The following is a 20,272-nucleotide window of genomic DNA, read 5'->3' on the forward strand; positions in this document are numbered from 1 at the left end:
TTCCAAAGTAAAAGTTCAATCTTCAGTCCGGTTTTGGACGATCTCGGTGCGGTAGGCATAAGCAATTACAGGCCCGTAAAATGTTATTGATCAAGCTCTCACACACTTTTCCGCTCCCTTCAGTGGTGTTTTCTTTAACCCCACAGCTGGGCGCGTTCGCGTGCGCTTTCATACAATGATTACATTTTTTTTAGAAACAAAATTTTGCACAGCAGTAAACTCTGACGGATATATTCAGTAGATAGACATGAAGACGGTACACAAAACATTCCCCAGTTCTAGGTGACCGGAGCATAATGAAGCGAAGGATAATGGCTGACATTTCTCGCCCCACACAAAAACGCTGGAGTTGATTGATGTTAAAAGTTTGTGGTCGATCAGATTAGTTTGCTTTACTTTACTTTGAATGATTTGATCGAAATGGAATGCACAATCGAGCGATTCGGGTGTCCCACCGTGGTCATCAATCGGACTGATCGAACTACTATACACCAATAACGTCAGTCAAACTCGATGAAGTTATCAATTTTGCGAATGATCATCGCGAGCATTCATCACCCCGAATCAGTTGCCGTTATAGAGCAGCCAATTATGGACGCGATTAGGCTGACAGGGAGATTGATTGTTGAGCGTTGAGTGAAATACTCGCTCAGACGAAAGGTTTAAGATTTTTCATAGCATTCAGATTGCTTTGCAATCGAAAAAAAAAAACGAGATTCTTTTGAGGAGAAGTCCAGATGGCAAGGACAGAAGAGTTTCGATTCATTGTTCGGATAAATGTGTTCAGTGCTGAACAAAGTAACAAATCAACCAACTCTCTTAAAACGATGGAATTTTTGAAGACAAGTTGAATGATTTCTCTCATTAGAATTCTACATTTTCTGCAGAATATAATCAAACCTTGGTTTAAATTCCTTGTCAGAAAAATAAATCAAAGTACGGAGTTTGAGTAGAGTTTATTCTCAGGTTCTCCACCACATACCTCTCCTTTATATTGATCTCTACAGTACCTCTGATGACTTTCCTTTTGACAAAATGAGTCTTTCTTATTAAAAAACTGGTCAGAGAAACATACAAGAGTTGAAAATATGGCGCGATATTGGCAGTAAGAACAAGGCTTCTATGAGACGCTTTCCTCTGAACGGAATATCAGTCTTTCTCATAATAAAACTGCTCAGAGGTTATACAGCCCTCTTCAGGAATTTATGATTGTAGCACGGTATTGGCAAAAAGAACGAGGTTTCGATAAGTATTTTCCCTTGGTGAAAAGTCCCTCTAACAATAAAACTGGCCAGGGGGAGAGGGGTTGAGGTCTCTCTAAGGAATATCAACTTGTAATATTTGCTAGAGGAAGTTGGCTCTGTAGAGTGAAGCAGTTATTCAACTTTCAGGTTTTCGAATACTCTTCCATAAAGTGGCTGTAACTTTATGTGTATACCACATAGAGCAAATCTATTAAATTCAATTGAAAGCTAAGAAAATTTTCTATTCTATAACTTTTACATGTTTGAATGAATTCAAGAAGTAACGTTCTCCACTCCAGGCAAAAATGTTCACAAGTAGTACTATTTCAGAGGCATTTAAATGTTTTCTCACATAAAATTGGTTAACATTTTGATTTATTAGCTAAAATGGAACTCCCGCTCTACAGTTCGAAAAACTTAATAGTTGAATAACTTCTATTACATTAACATGTGGCAAATGTGGCTCTATATTTGCCCCTGAATACTCCCCACAAGGAATCAAGGATGTAACACAACAAGAAACCAATGATGCGATGTACCACTATGACTTTCCATTCCATAAATAATGTGTGCAAAAAGCAGTCTCTCATTCCGTGATGGCAGCCATGAGATGCAAAGTGTTAGAGCGAAGCGCTCTCAGTAACGCGACACTACAGTTCGCCTGTGGGGAGAGAAACCAAATTCATTTCGTGACATCCAGAGCTCCAGAGGATTCAATACACAAATCGTCTTACTCAAAACGATTAACTGTTTGAATGAAATTGAATGAATTTTTGTATGCAGCTTCTGCTTTTTTCGGCAGAATATAACCAATCTTGGAATCGAATTTTATTGTTTTATAAGCGATAATTGTCGTTTTCTTCCAGATAAATAATAAAAACGGTCCTTTTTAGCGCCACCACTAATGTCATTGAAAAATTTGGCATGACCATTTTCTTAGCCCTACGTTAATATTGCGTTCATTTTGAAGCTATAACCCTCTGCTTTCGTAGTCGTTTCCGGAGAAAAATTAGTAGGTAACAATCCACACTTTCTTCATTTATCTATATTTCTAATTTTTTACATTTACAACACAAATGGCCGACCTCGAGCCACCACTTCGAATTTTCAAAGGCACAAGACTCGGTAATAGTTAATGCGTCACCTGTGAAAACGCTATTTTATGTTTGCTGCGATGAAGGCAATTTGTGGCTTTGACACTGTTTCACCTCAAGCGATTAAGAAAAAGAATTCTGCGTTTTAAAAATGACACTGTTAACATTTGCGCAACGTACGCTTGAATATTTAAAAAAAGTTGATGAGAAGAGCCTTTCAATTGCGACTAAAAAGCAACTTTAACAGTATTTTTTTATAGCTGAACAACGTCTCCTTAATTAGTCTGCAAAAAATAGTAGGAGGTTGTATCCACGACACGACCGCATATCTCGACAAACAATTTTGTTGATTTACAGCTTGTAAAGCTGCTATTAAACGGATTTCGGCTGAACTTCAGCTTATTGAGCTGTTATACAACACAATTGCTCGTGAGTTTGGTATTAAGTGGATAATTTCAAGAATTGCGTTGATTTTGCTACCTGTACTGTATAGTACAGTGATCAGAAAAATTCAATATCTGCTTAAATTGAAAGCGAGTGATTGTCCCTAGAAGGACGGTTGGGTTAATTTTCTACAGAGCTGTGAATCAATCGAATTATGCCTTTTTTCTCGTTTTCTTCTAAGGCAGAACAGCTTGGATATTCGGAAGAACATTACTCTAGGCGATTAGTACTGCCGGATAGAAGCTCGTTCAGTTTCTCGTCATTGCGAATTGCCACATGCAGAATGATTCAAGTTCTATTATCTCTAGCTGCGTTCCACGTCAATTTCAACATTTCCCCAGCAATGTACATTTTAATTTAATTTTATTTTATTTGTAATCAAACATCAGTAGACCATATTGTTTACAATTCATTCTTAACTGACCAATCTTGCAAAAAATATTTTCATAAGTGTAGTATTATTCATCACAGCCACCAGCTCGATAGGTACTCCTGTACCAACCCACCTAGTTTATGGGTACAGGCCGTGGCATTATTAGGACTTGTTGTGCGTCTTCTTCTACGTTTACCACACCCGTAGTAAAACCGTAATCACGAGAAACACTAACCGGATCGCGTGAAAGATAGTGCGCAATGGAGCGGGCGGGGCAACGCGCAAAATATGAAGGAATAAAGTAAAAAAAGGTTGGGCTGCGCTGTGCGTTTTTTTTTTCAGGTATAAAGACGAAAGATGCATGAGAAATGCATTAGTTTTCCAGCAACAAACTCGTCATTAGGATTACATCGAGAACACAAGCGGGTCACGGACAAGCGGCAGAGCAGCCAAGTATAGCCTCCCGTACTATTACTGGCTAAGTACGCTGGAACCGAAGCTAAAGCTATTACACTACACCATGCTTGTCATTCTCCTCAGTATGTGGAAAGAGCGGAGCAAAAACTCACCGCGCACTTCCCTTTCAGTATGTGCCTGCGTGTAGCAAATGCTTTCACCACACTGCCTTCTTTCTCCACTCCAAAGAGTCTCAACCAACTTACAGAGTGACAAAAACACTTCCGGCTCACCCCACATCTGATAGAAACAAGAGTAGTGAATCACTCTACAGAGAAATCGCAGAAGTACACCACAGAGTACACTGGCGAGTAGTCTGGAATGCGAAAAAAAACCTACCGGGCAAAAGTGTAGTCCTCGTATAGCTACTCCGCGGAAACGAATTCGACCAGGGTAAACTCGACCGGCACGAGCAACGCAGTCTATTTTTTTTCTCCCAATCTGTTTTCCTCTTCTGCCATGCTCAAGAAGCAAACTGTAAAACGCACCGCAGATAGCTCTGCTGTGTAATTATTGTGTGTGATGTCCATACGTGTGAGAAAGTACACCATAGTTCATTGTCTCGCAAGAGAGAGATTTCAGATTTCACCGCAGTGCTTTCAGGAAGCTCACCAGATAAAAATCGTCTGTCGTCCTCTTCTAGCATGTGCTTTGATTTGCTCTTTAGTGTGAGAGCAGTTGTTTTCGCAGATGTTCTACTGCACTCTAGAGGTTTACTGAGGAGAAAAGACGAGCATGCACTACACACTAGCTCAGAGTGAATTGTTTCGTTTCCCCAGCCAAGCACAGTAAGCCTCCCTCAAGGCCACAAATACGTTCTTGAAGCGATGCTGGATTTTCTTAGCTTGAAAATTTTGAAATATCCAGTTCTACAATCATTTCAGGCCATGAGAAAGTGACGTTAAAATTGGTTTTCACTAAATGCGACCATGTTTTAACTATCGAGCTTGCCTGAATTATGTTTGAAATTTGTTTGTTGTTGTTATTGGGTTGTTTATTATGTGTAATACAAATTTACCAGCTAGATTAAAGCGACTACAAAACTCGGAAAAATTGCTGCTAATTTTGGTACGCTTAAAAACAAGGCGCCCTCCGCTGCGGAATACTGGATTCAAATGATCGTGTGTTGCACCAAAAACCATGCAACCATAGAATCGTCGCCTGTTGCGCTGCGGAAAGTCTGCTTGCTGCTGGTCGATCCGGTTTTCAGTGAATCACAACGAGTTTTCAGTGAATCACAACGAAGACTAAACTATCACAGCTTTTTTATGTGACTACCCGATCAGAAGAGCATAACTAAAAAGTAACAAAATTCTATCAACAGGAGATACAAATAAAATATTTTGATACAATTTTATATTTTCCCATATACTTTTGAAAACAAAATTGAATCTAAATGAGTTACGATAACAAATCCTGAAATGAAGTTGTTCTGAAATAATTCCTACAAATTTTTCGTCTCCAGCAAAAAGTGTTGTTTCTAACAAGGTTTGTTATTATACTGTTCTACATGCCATCTTATTTGCTAGAAAGCGGATACCTTAGTTACAAAGTTTGATATGAATTAGATACTAGTAGAATATTTTTTGTTAAAATTTTTGTTATTTTAACACCTAACGGGATCAAATTGGAAACACAACCTGAAAGGTTTCTCTCATAACAAACTAACAACTTCTGCTACATTTTTGTTTTTTTCTTTCTGATCGGGTAATGACAATCATACTTCCTGTGGACGTGTCGTTATGCACACGAGCGAACTCAAAGTAACAACAAATCGTTTGTACACTTTAGTGTCGACTGTGCCCCAATCACCCAATGATTCTGTCCCATAGCTAAAGCATAATTTGTATGTTTTGACCGGTTCTTGCCAAAAATGAGACCGCCTCCCCGCAAAAGGGGGAGGATCAGGTGAAGCCAAATTGTTATTGTATCTTTGAGTATCGCTTACACTCTTGATATTACATTAAACAGATTTCAAATAAGGTAACCCTCTAGTGCCCAGTGCTGTCTTTAGACACGTTTCAGTTGAACCTCTTAAAAGTTTTAATAAATACTTAAAAAATGTTAATAATATTCATAGTGATTTAACCGAGGTCGGTCTTAAAAAAAACTTGAGCATTAGAGGGTTAATTTAACGTCGAGATAAACCTATTTTAGTATTGTAGGAGAATCGGGGCAAAACCGACACGTTGCTGACATTTTACGTGGATCAGACATCTACCAATCGATTTCTGATACTTTTTTACTCAATATAATACATAACTTGACTTTCACTTTTAGATATTAGCGCATTACCATTACCATTAATACTATACATAGGGTATCGAACGTCTTCGTCAGTGGTTTTTTTCGGCCCCTTTCTGCATACGATTGCTGCAAAAAAACTGCCGAAGAAAACCACTGACGAAGACGTTCGATACCCTACTCGATATAATTTTGCTTTGTGGGAAACCCGTTTTCGCAGAATCACCGTTTTGAGCTCAGTTTTTGTCAGATTTAAGATCAGTTTCCAACGGATTTCCTTTTTTTAAGGTTTTAAGGAAAAAACATCGGAAATTTCCGATTTCTTAAAAATTCAAAATGGCGCCATTGTTACCCCGTAAGGTGAAATGGGTCCAAACTGGGGGAAATTAGTTTTTGCCTCAAAATACATTAAAAAAATCATACATAGAGCAGAAAAAAGTGAATATTTGGTGCACTGTGTAATCCAATTGGCTATGAATTTTAACCTCTTTTCTATGATTTTTTTTTCAAAAATTTATTATCTATCCAACGAGATATCAATGACTGCAATCATGGCATGCTTTTGAAGTAAGACGTATTCTACGTCAAAAATTTCTTTCATGAAAATGAAAATGTAAACATATCGAGCATAAGTTTACCAAAAACCTCTTCGCGCATACAAAATGTATCGCTCAGTATAGAGATAAGTGACTTTTCACCTACGCACACTAGTGAACGTGTAAACCCGTGTAGAATTGCTTTTGTTTCCACCAAACTGTAAATCATCGCATCTCGTTGCTTCGACTTTTTATCCCTTTTTACCATTTTTGGTCGGTTATGTTTAGCAGCTTTTTCCGATTCATGATCACGAATGAAAAATTTATTCAGAAACGAGTTTAGAACTTATAATAAGTGTTCAACTAACTATTTGTCCAGTTAGCATTTCAAACAAAACAGCGATTTATAAATATTTTCCTCAATGACACACACTAACACATGCGTACGTAAATAGGTCTATTGTTCAGAAGAGGTGTAATGTTTACTCGGAATCGTTTGATTTAGATACATGCAAGCAATGTTGGTGTTCGGCGATAAACATTCGATCTTTCTCAGCGTTCGAGTCAACTTCGTCTATCAGTCGGTTGTGACAATTATCGTACGATGCCATTGCCGTGAGTGAACAACTTTGAAGATTCGCTGAGCTAGCTCATTTCCTAACGTGAATTGAATAATTTACGATAGCTCCGATAACTAAATCTCTCATGATGGAAAAGAAGTGTGAATGCGAAAGAAAAGAATCGCGAGAGAATCATTATCGGAAGCGAAAGAAGATAGCGATCAATTAATTGATCTGTTATTCAGTTTTTTCAGGTTACAAAGGTCGACACTAAAATGAGTTTTTTATCGTTTTGTAAAATTTTACTTGCTGGAATGACTCAACATACTTCTATTTGATAGCATTGGTTCCATTGGAGGATGTAATTGCAATTAACTGTTGATAAGCGACATTCATAGCTTATCAAATGTTCTATTGAAACGCATTGAGAAATATTCAGATTATTGCGACATCAAACAATATCTCGTTTCCAGCAGGTACTGGCTTCACTGTTCGCACAACACTATGTGAAACGTCAGTGTGTTTCAAGTAAAATCATGACCATACGGAAGTGGCCCCTATAAACAACTTTAACTTGGCCCGCAGAAGTATGCGGCATATAATTATTTTCAACCAAATCAATAACAACTGTGTTTTCATCAGAGGTACCAGATGTTTTTGAAAAATACTAAAGAGAACAAAAAATGAAACTAAGCAGATGGTGCTTGACAGGCAAAATTCGCGCATATTTAATAGACTTTAACAAAATCTGCAGGTTCGTAAACGAAAATCTGCATACGAACTCTAGACAACTGTACGAGAAAAAATGTGCAGACGATTCTGTTTAGTTGTTCTACTACCCGCAGCTTTATGACGTAGAATTACGTCCTACGGCAACATTATAAGGGTGCAACATGAAAAACTGAAATGCTTGTAACTCAGTCAATTCCCAACGAATTTCCCATCATTCTTGCTGTCGTGAAAAATTAGATATGCATCCACCAAAACGGGAAAACAAAATTAATTTTGTGATGCTAGTTATTGGATTATTCAAAAATGTAGAGTCTTGTCGAACGTAAATTTCGACCAATCAGAGCTAAAAACAAGACCAAGCGGGCACTAAAATGTACAAACGAATTGACTGCTTGTAAATGATTTTGCGACAAGTATTTTTAATGTTTTCCCTTTGTGTACTCGGCACACGCTCCTCTAAGAGGTAAAAGGTAGCAAACAGAAATTTCATCTTCATTTCTATTTCTTGAATGGTACCAGACGATATCGTCCGCAGCTCACAGGAAATGAGTAAGCACGTTGATGCAGGAGCATCCGTCTATTTGACGGCCGATCTGGAATTCTTAGTAGCTGCTAAAGTGTTAGGAATGTTGCCGTGATAATAAGATCACGAGGATAATCGCAAGAACAATGAAAAAACTTGCCGGGTATCACTATTATGACACACCAATGGCGTTGTTTAGCGCCCCAAAATCATTTGATTGTGAAATAGTTTTAAAAAAAATTGCCACTCGCTAAAACGTTGCGAATACTGATAAAAAGTGCCAGTTTTTGGAACAAACTCGTGTTTCAAATGTGTTAAATTTCATTCAGGACTGCAGTCCTTCTCACCTAATTTGAGTTTGTTTAATGACGCCGTCAGTTCCAAATATATTCGTATTCGCCAGGTCAGTTTCTTAGCTAGAAAACTATACTGAGCGCACTGTTGCTAATGCAACCTTTTATCTGGCAGCTGTGACGTTATCCATCACTGGCTCTTCATGAACAAGCTCCCTAAAGGCTCAAATGCTTGGTTGTCAGTAAAAGCTATTTAAATTCGAATATCTACCAAGTGAAAGTGCTAGTATGATTTATTCAATAAATACCTTCGTAACTTTCGCTTCGAGATTGGAGAGCAAACCAAATCGCTACAACTCTGTCTGCTAACTTTCTGAAGTATAAAACTATCATAGTCCTACATACGCCACGCGGACGTGTTTTGGATAACACCTTCCCTTTCCTACTATTTACGGTGAAGAGGTGTTCAGTTTTTTGGCGGTGAAGTGGTGCTCTACAGACTCAAAATTTATTGCCTGGTCTCGGTAGTTTTTACCGAGAACGGCCCCACTGAGTGCTCGATTAAAAAAATATTGACAGCTGTCACATTTTTTCGTAAATCTCGGTTCACTTAATTGAAATTTCGACACAAAATATCCATAATCACGGTAGTGATAGCTCGGTAATATTTTATGCCGAAACTTCAGTTAGGTTGAACCGAGATTAACGAAAAAATGTGTCATTATTTTTTTAACCGAGCACTCAGTGGTGCCGTTCTCCGCAAAAATTACCGAGACCTGGCAATAAATTTCGAGTGTGTACTTACAACTGTGTTCCAGCAACCTTCAACATCATGACTTCGAATGACTTCAAGGCAATTAAACAAACCTCCTCTTCAAGATTACTAATAATTTAAAAAAAGAGAGCATTTAAAGAAAACTGTAACCGAAGTTCTCCGCTCCACACCATCAAATTGATTGAGCCCAATCGAATATGTTTCCTAGCCCATTGCAGAAAAAACATTGACATAAGGCAACTCTACGTTAATCTGGCTGTCGTGTCAACTATTTTTGTCCTCTTTGAGTTTTAGGATTTGCGATACATTTTTAAGGTTATTGCGACACTTACACTCACCAAGAGATTCAATCCAAATATTTCCGTTATTACCGATTGGATGCGATAACTAAGCTCGCACAGGCTACAAAGTTCACGGTGTATTTTTTCGGCAATTTATTTGTCACATCAGTGTTATTCTTGAGATATTATACAAAACATCGTATTGTATGCGTGATCGGAATCCAATAGGTTTTCTCATCAGAATTCTTTGATACAATTTAAGAACTGCTGGAATTGATAGCATTCGTAAAATTTCAAAGCTTTGGAATACAAACGCTGAGGTATTATTTGACATTCTAGACAGAAATGAAGCTACTAAGCCAAACTTATTAGAGAATAATATATTCTTATTAGAAAGCATATAAATTTATTGCTTCACTTTTCACAAGGTTAGTTTCTTTCTTTATACTAGGACATCTAGATAAAGAGTGATCTGGAAATGCTGCTGACAGCAACTAATTAATTAGGAAGTCAATAAAAAAGACATACGATCTTGACTTGCTCGGAATTTTTCAGATCGTACGCACTAGAACCCTTAGAGGGTTTCACTTTTCACTGTTTTTTTTACCATAGACTACTGTCGGCAGCGGCATAACAGATGGTGATAAATCTCTTTAATAACCGGTAACATCCAGGGAAACTGGTTTTACTTCTAGTGATCATTATTTCATGACGTTAATCCCAACCAGCCGCCGAGAGATCACTTTCTATATTTTTTCCACATTAGTGAAATAAAATAAACAAAAACCAATTACGGCTTGTCAAACTAGAACTCGAACAGCCAAATCCTATTCCGCCGTCAACGGGCGGTAGTCAAAATGCACCACGTAGCCGTAATTTTTCGATAGCAACCTTCAAAAACCTGATAGCCCGAAGGCTCTTTTCGAGAAGTTCTTCAGTGATCTGATTTCCCTCCACTCCTCTTAATCCTACCTTTTCTTTGCTTCCCTTTCGTGGTTCCGATCATCTTTACATAATTTCTTCATTAGAGCCTTAACTGTGAATTAACTAATCCCATGTTTCATCATCTTTACGCTCGGCGGCGCTTTCTGCTTCGACTGTTGCCGTTCACTGTTTCGATGCGGCGGCGGCGGCAGCCTAAACAATCATGCAGTCGATCACTCTTGCCCGATCTTCCAAGTGAACTGCTTTAATAAGGTGGTTGCCACTATACCGTTTCCCGTTCCCCGTCTCTCGGTTCGGGCAAGCGCAAGTGGCACAACTAACCAATGGGCGTGATGGAATTTATCAAATTGATTATTCTCAATTTTCGATTCGATTATCCTCCTCACGCCTGCGGAAACCCGGCGTTTCTTGCGGGACTTTGAATTAGTCACGTCTGCAGCTTCCCGAACGAACTATCGGCCGGAAAGGGAGGGGAAAACAAAAATGCAGATTGGCTTCATTTTGCTTAGCCGAAACTGGATTACGAGCCCAAAACCGAAATCAATCGGCAAAACACGAAAGCGGTCGAAAACGAAAGTTCAAGGAACTTCTGATGTGTCAATAAAAATCAAGATCCTCATGACAGGTCCTGCTCCGAGAGAAGCCGGTTTCGTTCGGTTGTTGGGTTTTAACTGAGCCAAAAAGTAACAAAATTTTTATGGTTAATTTAATTTTTCCGAGCATCGGTTTCGGACTCACAGCGCCCGAGAGCTGACGCAGATTTAGCACCCGGTAGCACGCTATGGGCCGGTTGCGAGCCGCAGTCGCGGCAGGGGTCTTTAATTTTAATCGAACCAAACACGAGAAGATCTCATTTCGCAGAGCCACTCCGGCTAAAACGTGACGGCAACAGCAACAGCAACAGCAGCAGTCAGCTGTCAGTGCGGAGCAGTTCAACGGTTGTTGTTCACAGCTTCTCACCGCCGTGCTGTCAGCCTGCCAGCCATGGAACGGAATCCGGCTTTGCGGCAGCTGTGGGATGAATAGCGCAGCAGCAAAAGTTCACTCTTAATAGTATATGCTAAACAGAATGGAAACGTTCCGTGCATTATGAAACCCGATTGAGTTGCAGTAGAATTAATGACCAAGAAAGGCCCGCAACTTCGTCTTAACGGTAGCCGGCAACGAGAAAGCGGACGGCGGCGGTGATAATGGATCGATCAGAATATCGTTTACAAGATGGACTAGTTGTTCTTGAAAGCCTGCAGGCACTCAAATTGGACATCAAAAGCTAATGATGATCTCAATGGCTGATTCATCGCAAGATTAGGGGCCAATCTTTGGGTAACTACTAATGGGGTGGTCTAGGAGGAGGCATTTCAGTCTAGAATTTATTTTAAGTTTTCAACAAGATAGCATCCATAATAAAATCGTTCCCAACCAACTAGCTGATGAGCGCCAGCATGACGAGGTAAAATTCGGCAGCGTCTTGTTTGTGTTTTTTCAAGCTCTACGAATTCCCGTTTTAGTTGGAAATCAACGCCGTTGAATATAATTTAAAAATTTATCTAACGTAACCTCCCCATTAAAATCGCACTCTGGAATCACTTTTAGCAAAATTTCGCACCGCATTTACCCGTTCGCTCGTTTTCCATTTCCGATTTGCATACGACAAGCTTCTACCAGTACATTGACCGCAGACTCCGAAAGCACTATACCCCGGTACTAACAACAGCAGTTGTGATAATTTGTTTGCGTTGCATGTTTGTACTTCACACAAACGCGCGAAAGAAAAAAGAAAGAAGAGCGAGAGAGAGAAGGTTGACCGTTGCGTGCTTAACGCCTAATGGAAACAGTCCAACTCCGACATGGTCCAGATGAACGAACGGTTGAACAGACCGCGTCTTGATCAGAGTCGTAAACAATTAAACATCCTAGGAATTTAACTGTTTCCTCCCAGAGCGCAAGCAAAGTGCACACAAACAGATAATCGAATAGTAATTGTTTAACTTTTACATAAAACCGTAGAAGGCAGGGGAGGCTCTAGGGGACCTCAACTTGATGTTGATACGCGAACTGCGAGTGGCGCCTGTGGTCACGAGAGATTGGCAGATTATATACGCCATAAAATTGCCCCGGAAATGTGCACGAACGTTACCACCTTGTACTCTTTTCTCTCGCCGAGCAAGCGATCGAGGATAACCAAATTGGCCAAGCGAAAGAGCCCGAAAACGGCTCCAATTTGTTGATAAATAATATCATTAAGTACGATGTAAAAGACTGAAAATAAACACAGCTTCGGTAGGAACCGGTTTTGTTCAGGGCACCGAGGCGTCCACCTGTGGGTTATTACGCAACCACCCAGCAGCTTTCGTCAGGTCTCAGTCTCAGTGCTACCTTCCATTTCACGGTCATCATGGAATTTAATCGAACATTCCGAAAATGAACTAATCTCCGGCTGGCCGTGTACACAAACCGTTACACGCTATCCTAATCGTCTTAGCCCTTTTTCGGCGGACCGCGGAAGTGTTAAACGACCGCTTCAAATTCTGGCCGAGATGATGGACTGTACAGCTCCGATTGCATCCAAAAATCTCCAACCACGGTGCAACGTTGTTGGCTTATTCCCACGGAGCGCACCGGAGTGGGACCGGAAATCATAGGCACATCCAGTGCGCCGGACCCCACGCTATGGACGACGGCGGCACATCGTTTCGCGAGAATTTACACGTGCAGCAACCGGGAGACGATATCCGGCTTAGCGGGGGTCGTCTGCGCGGGCGCACGCAGCAGAAACAAGTTAATTAAAAATTGATCGCGACTCGCTAAAGACTGCATAAAGAATCTCACATCCTGTGCGTTCTGTTCTTAACGGGGAACATAATCCGAGTGCACCTAGTTCTCTCACCCGCTCGCGGCTGGATACAATGGGACGCATCATTTACTCACGTGTTCCAGCGAATGACGTAAAAAAAACAGTAGTTTCTTTTTTTCGCTTCTTCTCAACATAACTCACCTGCGCCACAGAGTGAAGGGAAACTCTGTGGGAAGCCGGCCTTGTGTTGGCCCCCGAGCGAACCGACGACGACACGGGGACAGGGTCAACATATTTTCGTTACTTATTACGTGCACTTACGCGCATACCGACAGGAGGGCTCAGTCTCGTACGCAGAGCGGTAAGAAGTGCAGCCGCCAATGACAAAGCTGAGAATGATGTTTTTTTTATGTTACGGAGCACAGACACCGGAGCTTGCCGAGTGTGGTCATTGTGCGTTTATCCCGGGATCCGAGGGGGTTTTATGCTGGGGCAGGTGATTAATAGAAGCTCATTAACCGCCGTTCCTGGGGAAAATGCTTGCAACGGGATTCTGGGTGGGCAGCTGAGACTTTTCTAGCCGAAGAAGGGTCGTAATTTTCCTCCAAGGGGGATCCGGTTTAACCAAGCCTTTCAAGACGGACAATTGTTGAAGTTGAGAAATTCACGCGTTTTTTTAGATCAGAGATTTACGATTTGCAGCTAGGTACAGATGACAAAATGGCGACTCACGATTTGAGACAATTTTCGAAACACGATAAACCACAATTAGGACTAGCCTCGTGATTTTCTTCGAACTCTAACAACCACACAATTCAAAGGTCAGAAATCCCACTGGACCGTTACTACGAATTTCAAACCCTAGCATTTTCGCAATCCAAGAAATTCCACACAGAACTAAAAACTCTATCAGGGGTCCTTTAATTAAACTCCTCAGTATTATTTGTAGTAGCTTGTTTATGTTTTATGTGGACGAAACTGGTAATAATCCAGAATTCGTATACAACAAATCATTCAGCTTCATTCGTACAATTCAATCGTCTTTTGAAACACGATTCTGTTATAAACTTTGAGAGTAGGGTGGGGAAAAATAATCGATTTTCCAGAACCAAGTTTTTTTGGTTCCTTTTGGGGCCCCACACAACCCTAAACTTACCGGGAGTCGATTGGTTTTGTCTCCGCTTGGCGCATTGCATTTCAAATTTGTATGAAAATGTATATGGGAAAACCCACTTTATAGCATTTACCTTTCTGGAAGGCTCAATAATGCTCTAATAATGCACTACATTATGTTAAAGTTTTGTATTTTAGATGCCGAACAACTTTGCAGAAGACACTGAAAAGCTAGAATGTCCCTAAAAAGAGCTATAGCTGTTCAAAGTTGAGTTTGTCGATTTAAATGCAGAAAATCTTGTTTTCTGCCAACATTACCAATGCACCGGTGTCAGTAGGATTCCCATCAGAAGTAACCTGTCGTAACGAGTTTATACGCTCAGCTGGACCAAGCAAACAAATTTAGGTCAATATTCTAGGCGTAAATAGAATCTAAAACGTGCTTCAGAGGTTACTTCAGATGGAAATCTGACTGACGCTGGTACACTGGCAGTGTTGGCAGAAAAAATGATTTGCAACATAAATTTCGACATAATCAACTTTGAACAGCTCTAGTATTTTTTCGGGACACCCTAGCTCTTCAGTGTTTTCGGCCAAGTTGTTAGGCATCAAAAAACCTACCATCTGATGAAACCTATGGTTCATGGTTCATGAAACCTATGGTTTGGGCCATTTCGAGCTCTTTAGAATGGAAAATGCAAAAAAGTTTGTTTTTCCATACAAATCTCCATATAAGTTTGAAATGCAATGCGCCAAGCGAAGACAAAACCAATCGACTTCCGATAAATTTAGGATAGTTTGGGGCCCGAATAGAACAAAAAAAAACTTGGTTCTGGCTTTCTGCTATCAAGTTTCGTTTTTTCCATATAACGATTCCCCACCCTACTTTGAGAGCCTTCATGACTGGCAACACCAAATAAGTTTTGCTATCAATTGGCTCGTTTTTCTTTTCTAAACAGAGACCCGCAGGCAACTTGTTGAATGCCAACTCTACATTCCGCGAGTTCACTATCAAAGAGAGGAAGGCATACAACGTGATCCTTTTTCGAATGGGATAGGGTGTAGTAAACAGATTGACGTAGTCCCACTTCAACTAAAGCCCGAATTTCCGGATATTATAACAAAGTTATAATTGGTGAACAGATAAATCGTTAATAGCAGCAATCGTAGTAAATGTCGCAACTGTTCGAACAAATCACTTTCGAATAATGGAGGCCTAACGTTGGGTAATTACAAATTATATAGGTTTTTTATTCCACTTTTCTTATCTTTTCACATTCTATATCTACGTATGTTACGTTCGCCTCCAAGAATATTACACAAGCACTCCTTGCTCCTGGGGGGGGGGAACGAGCCCTCCTCCGTTGAAAGGTCCGGCACTAGACCACCCATACAAACCATCATTTTGCTGCAATTACAAATTTATACTTGGTTTACGGGTTCGGTATCTTGAGAAATTAGGGAGCCTCTGGTGAAATCAATTACCATTTACAACGCTCCAATTAATCACTATAAACGTTCATGTCACATCTGGTCATCGTTATGATTTTCACCAGTGCACAGGTGATGTAGGTCCTCTGGCAATACAACGATAAAACTTTAGTTTTCTAAAATTAATACGTTTCCATTCCAATTTGCTTTTAAATTTTACAGTTTAATATAATAGTTGGAAAAATGGTAATTTAGGTTAAGAACAATTACGATAGAAGATTTATAGTTCTTCTCTTTGGGACTCTACTTTTTAACAATCGTGGTTGTAGTTAACGAGAAATGCGAACTTGAATGTAATTTATTTCTCCCCGCAGCAATTTTGTATATGAAATTACAACGGCAAGAACTGATTCAACATTCACCGCTGCCACTTTATGGCTTGCTTTTAAGTTCTGAGCAAGTTTATCTTGCACTAATAAATATTAAAATCGTATAATATTTATCAAGTGGAATTAAATCATACAATTACCTCGACAGTGGAAACATGCATTCTTCCCTAAACACAGTGGGAAATTGTTTTTACACTGAAGATTTGATAGCCCACTGATTTTGATTGTGTGTTGTCAAAATACAGCTACCTCGCAGAAGAAGAACTGCCACTACAGCTACCGCTGACAATACTATCACTACCGCTGCACTACTACTGCTGTACATAAAAAGGACTATCCTTGTCGCTATCTATAAAATTTTGTCGACCGTTGTAGGGAAATCGGAGGTCGTATTTTGCGTTTGGAAATTTTCACTTTAACAATATTTCTATTAAAGAAATTACAATTTTCTTCATTTGGGCAGAATATGCATTTCGCAAAAACGTAGGAAATCCATTCAAAAATGGCATTTGAAATCGAACATATTTTGCCCCTTTGCCACTTTTAAATTTCCATTTTACACCCCTGAGTAGCCGAACTTCCTGAAAGACGTAGTTCTACGTCAAAAGAATAATCAAATCCCAATGATGCAAAATGATTCTAATTGCATTTTAAAATCATAAAGTCATAGTTTTAATTCCAAGCGCATAGAGTGATTTGGGTAATTTTTGGTAAAATAAAAAACAAAAGTCATGATAAAATTGACTGCGTATTTTCAGTGTTCAGGAACGATTGCTAACAGATATAAAATTAGTTTTATATTGGTCAATAGCTCATTTGATCTGGAAACTCTCATTGTATAGTTTATCAAGAAGAGTCTATTTTCTTCCGGGACTTCAGTCTATGGTTTTCGAAATGGAGCAGTTTCACAAAAAATGTCCCAGTTTTAATATTTTTTTTCAAATTGTCATTTTTGATTTGGCTGAAACTTTGCATAGACGTTTTCATAGGCAAAAGATGCAATTTTGTGCTATTTGTTCAATTTTGTTGGAACAGGACTCATTTTTGAGAGGCTATTGAAAAATGCTTTTTTGGGAAGATATTGATGATTACAAACATTCTTCTATGACACCTTCGGCAAAGTCGCAGATAATAATTGTCTTTCCGAAAAAAACATACATTCGAAAAAAAATTTATTTTTGCGAAGAAAATTACAAATGACAATCAAACGAACAGTTTTGACTGTAAAAATATTTTTAATTCCCAATAAAGTGCTCTATAAGAAAGTAAATATATTTCTACAGCCAAAACGGTTCAAACGGTAAAAATGCCAAACGGTTTCAAGAAAGTGCAAAAAAAATTTTTTTTTTTCAAATCATACCTTTTTTTGTTCTTGATTTCTCCATGATTTAGGTTGTTTAGGTAGTTTCTAATTTTTATTTCAACTTTTTTTTCACAAAAAAAATATTTTTTCAGAGTGTACATTTTTTTTGAAAAACAAAATTATTATCTACAACTTTGCCGAAGACGTCTCACCGATCAAACAAACAACCCTAGAAATATTTGTAATTTTCAAAACCTTCCCAAAATTCAATTTCCATTACCTTCTCAAAAATGAGTCGTGTTCCTAAAAATTAAACAAATAGCACAAAATGGCATCTCTTGCCTAAAGAAGCATCTATGCAAAGTTTCAACCAAATAAAAAATGGTCGATTAAATTGATTGCCCGTTTTTTGGTGGAATTGCTCAACGGTGAAATAAAAATCATGGTATAATTGACTGCGTATTTTTATTGTTTAGGAACGATTGCTAACCGATGTAAAATCAGTTTAAATTCGGTGAATACAATACCAGTATCACAAATTTCTAGTAGCTCGGAAACCTATTTTCTATTTCGGAAAATTTTTAAGCAAATATTCACTCGATTTTTTTCATTGAGTATTTAAAAAACAGTACAAGATATTAAGAAGAAAAGACGGTTGAAAATGGCCGAAAAAACGGTTCGTCAGGTAATTCAGAAAGAAGAGTCTATTTTCTACCGGGACTTCAGTCTATGGTTTTTGAATTGATGAAATAAAAATCATGATAAAATTGACTGCGTATTTTTATTGTTTAGGAACGATTGCTAACAGATGTAAAATCATAAAATCAGTTTTAATTCGGTCAATATCAGTATCACAAAAATTTTTAGTTACTCGGAAACCTATTTCCTATTTCGGAAAATTTTGAAGCATATATTCACTCGATTTTTTTCATTGGGTGTTTCAAAAACGGTACAAGATAATAAGAAGAAGAGACAGTTGAAAATGGTCGAAAAACGGTACGTCAGGTAATTCAGCAAGGAGAGTCTGTTTTCTTGCGGGACTTCAGTCTGAGGTTTTTTATTTAGTGAAATAAAAATCATGGTAAAATTGACTGCGTATTTTTAGTTTTTAGGAACGATTGCTATCAGATGTAAAATCATAAAATCAGTTTTAATTCGGTCAATATCAGTATCACAATTTTCTAGTAGCTCGTAAACCTATTTTCTATTTCGGAAAATTTTAAAGCAAATAATCACTTGTTTTTTTTTTCATGGAGTATTTCAAAAACGGTACAAGATAGTAAGAAGAGACGACTGAAAATGGTCGAAAAAACGGTACGTCAGGAGATTCAGAAAAGAGAGTATATTTTCTACTGGGGCTTCAGTCTATGGTTTTTGAATTGGTGAAATGGTGAAATTGACTGCGTATTTTTATTGTTTAGTAACGATTGCTAATAGATGTGCAATCAGTTTTAATTCGGTCAATATCAGTATCACAAATTTCTAGTAACTCGGAAACCCATTTTCTATTTCGGACAATTATAAAGCAAATATTTACTCGATTTTTTTCATGAAGTATTTCAAAATCGGTATAAGATAATAAGAAAGAAACACGGTTGAAAATGATCGAAAAATCGATACGTCAGGTGATTCAGAAAGGAGAGTCTATTTTCTACCGGGACTTCAGTGTATGGTTTTTGAATTGATGAAATAAAAATCATGATAAAATTGACTGCGTATTTTTATTGTTCAGGAACGATTGCTAACAGATGTAAAATCATAAAATCAGTTTTAATTCGGTCAATATCAGTATCACAAATTTCTAGTAGCTCGGAAACCTTTTTTCTATTTCGGAAAATTTCAAAGCAAATAATAACTTGTTTTTTTTTCGTGGAGCATTTCAAAAACGATACAAGATAGTAAGAAGAAAAGACGATTGAAAATGGTCGAATAAACTGTACGTCAGGTAATTCAACAAGGAGAGTCTATTTTCTTCCGGGACTTCAGTCTATGATTTTTAAAATGGTGAAATGGAAATCGCGGTAAAATTGACTGCGTATTTTTATTGTTCTGGAACGATTGCTAACAGATGTGAAATCAGTTTAAAATCGATTAATAGGTCATTTGACCTAGAAGCTCTCACTGAGTAATTTAGCAAGAAGACATCCTATGGTTTCTGAATCGGAGAGTTATTATTTATTAACCGGATAACTTTTGATTTGAATAGAACATTGCACGTGTATTTAGCTGAGCAAACTGATTTTTTTTTTTCAAATATACTCAAAAGAAAAAAAATGATCAGAAAAAAATTCAAAGAAACACGGAATTTTCAAATGAAGAAAGATTTTTATCTGTGGAAACTGTCCATTGGTTAAAATTCGCACTTGGTCCGAGTTAAAATTCGCACACTCTCCCAATGCTCTAACTTTTCAATGGTCTGGTAAAATTAGTTTAAATTTTGAGTGGCAAGAGTTTAGCGTTGCTGACACTGTGTAAATTGCTTTCATCAGGTGCTCGAAAGTCAGCAAAATGTCGTCGAAAGAACAGCGCGTACGCGGAATTATACGACCAAAAGCTAACGAAACGATTCCAGGGAATCTGTATCTCACTGCCAAGGGTAAGTTTGATGCTCCGGAGAACCTACGAACACAGAACATGTCTAGGTTCGCCAAGAAGTTCTTGATTTAACCAGCGATTTGTTTCTGCGGAAATCGGAATATATCTCTTGTTTCCTCAATCACCATAAAAGGACAGAAGTATTTA

General features: G+C 38.5%; 2 protein-coding genes across 4 annotated transcripts in view; one reads left to right on the forward strand and one right to left on the reverse strand.

Annotated features, from left to right (window-relative positions):
* LOC129721151 (uncharacterized) overlaps positions 1–20,272 on the forward strand; it is a 307,031-nt gene that overhangs the window by 129,233 nt on the left and 157,526 nt on the right. The gene's annotated exons all lie outside the window — the stretch shown is intronic.
* Positions 1–20,272, reverse strand: part of LOC129721158 (autophagy-related protein 16-1) — a 260,160-nt gene that overhangs the window by 69,447 nt on the left and 170,441 nt on the right. The window lies entirely within an intron of this gene.

Source organism: Wyeomyia smithii, chromosome 1 (genome assembly GCF_029784165.1).
Source record: "Wyeomyia smithii strain HCP4-BCI-WySm-NY-G18 chromosome 1, ASM2978416v1, whole genome shotgun sequence".
Taxonomy (NCBI): domain Eukaryota; kingdom Metazoa; phylum Arthropoda; class Insecta; order Diptera; family Culicidae; genus Wyeomyia; species Wyeomyia smithii.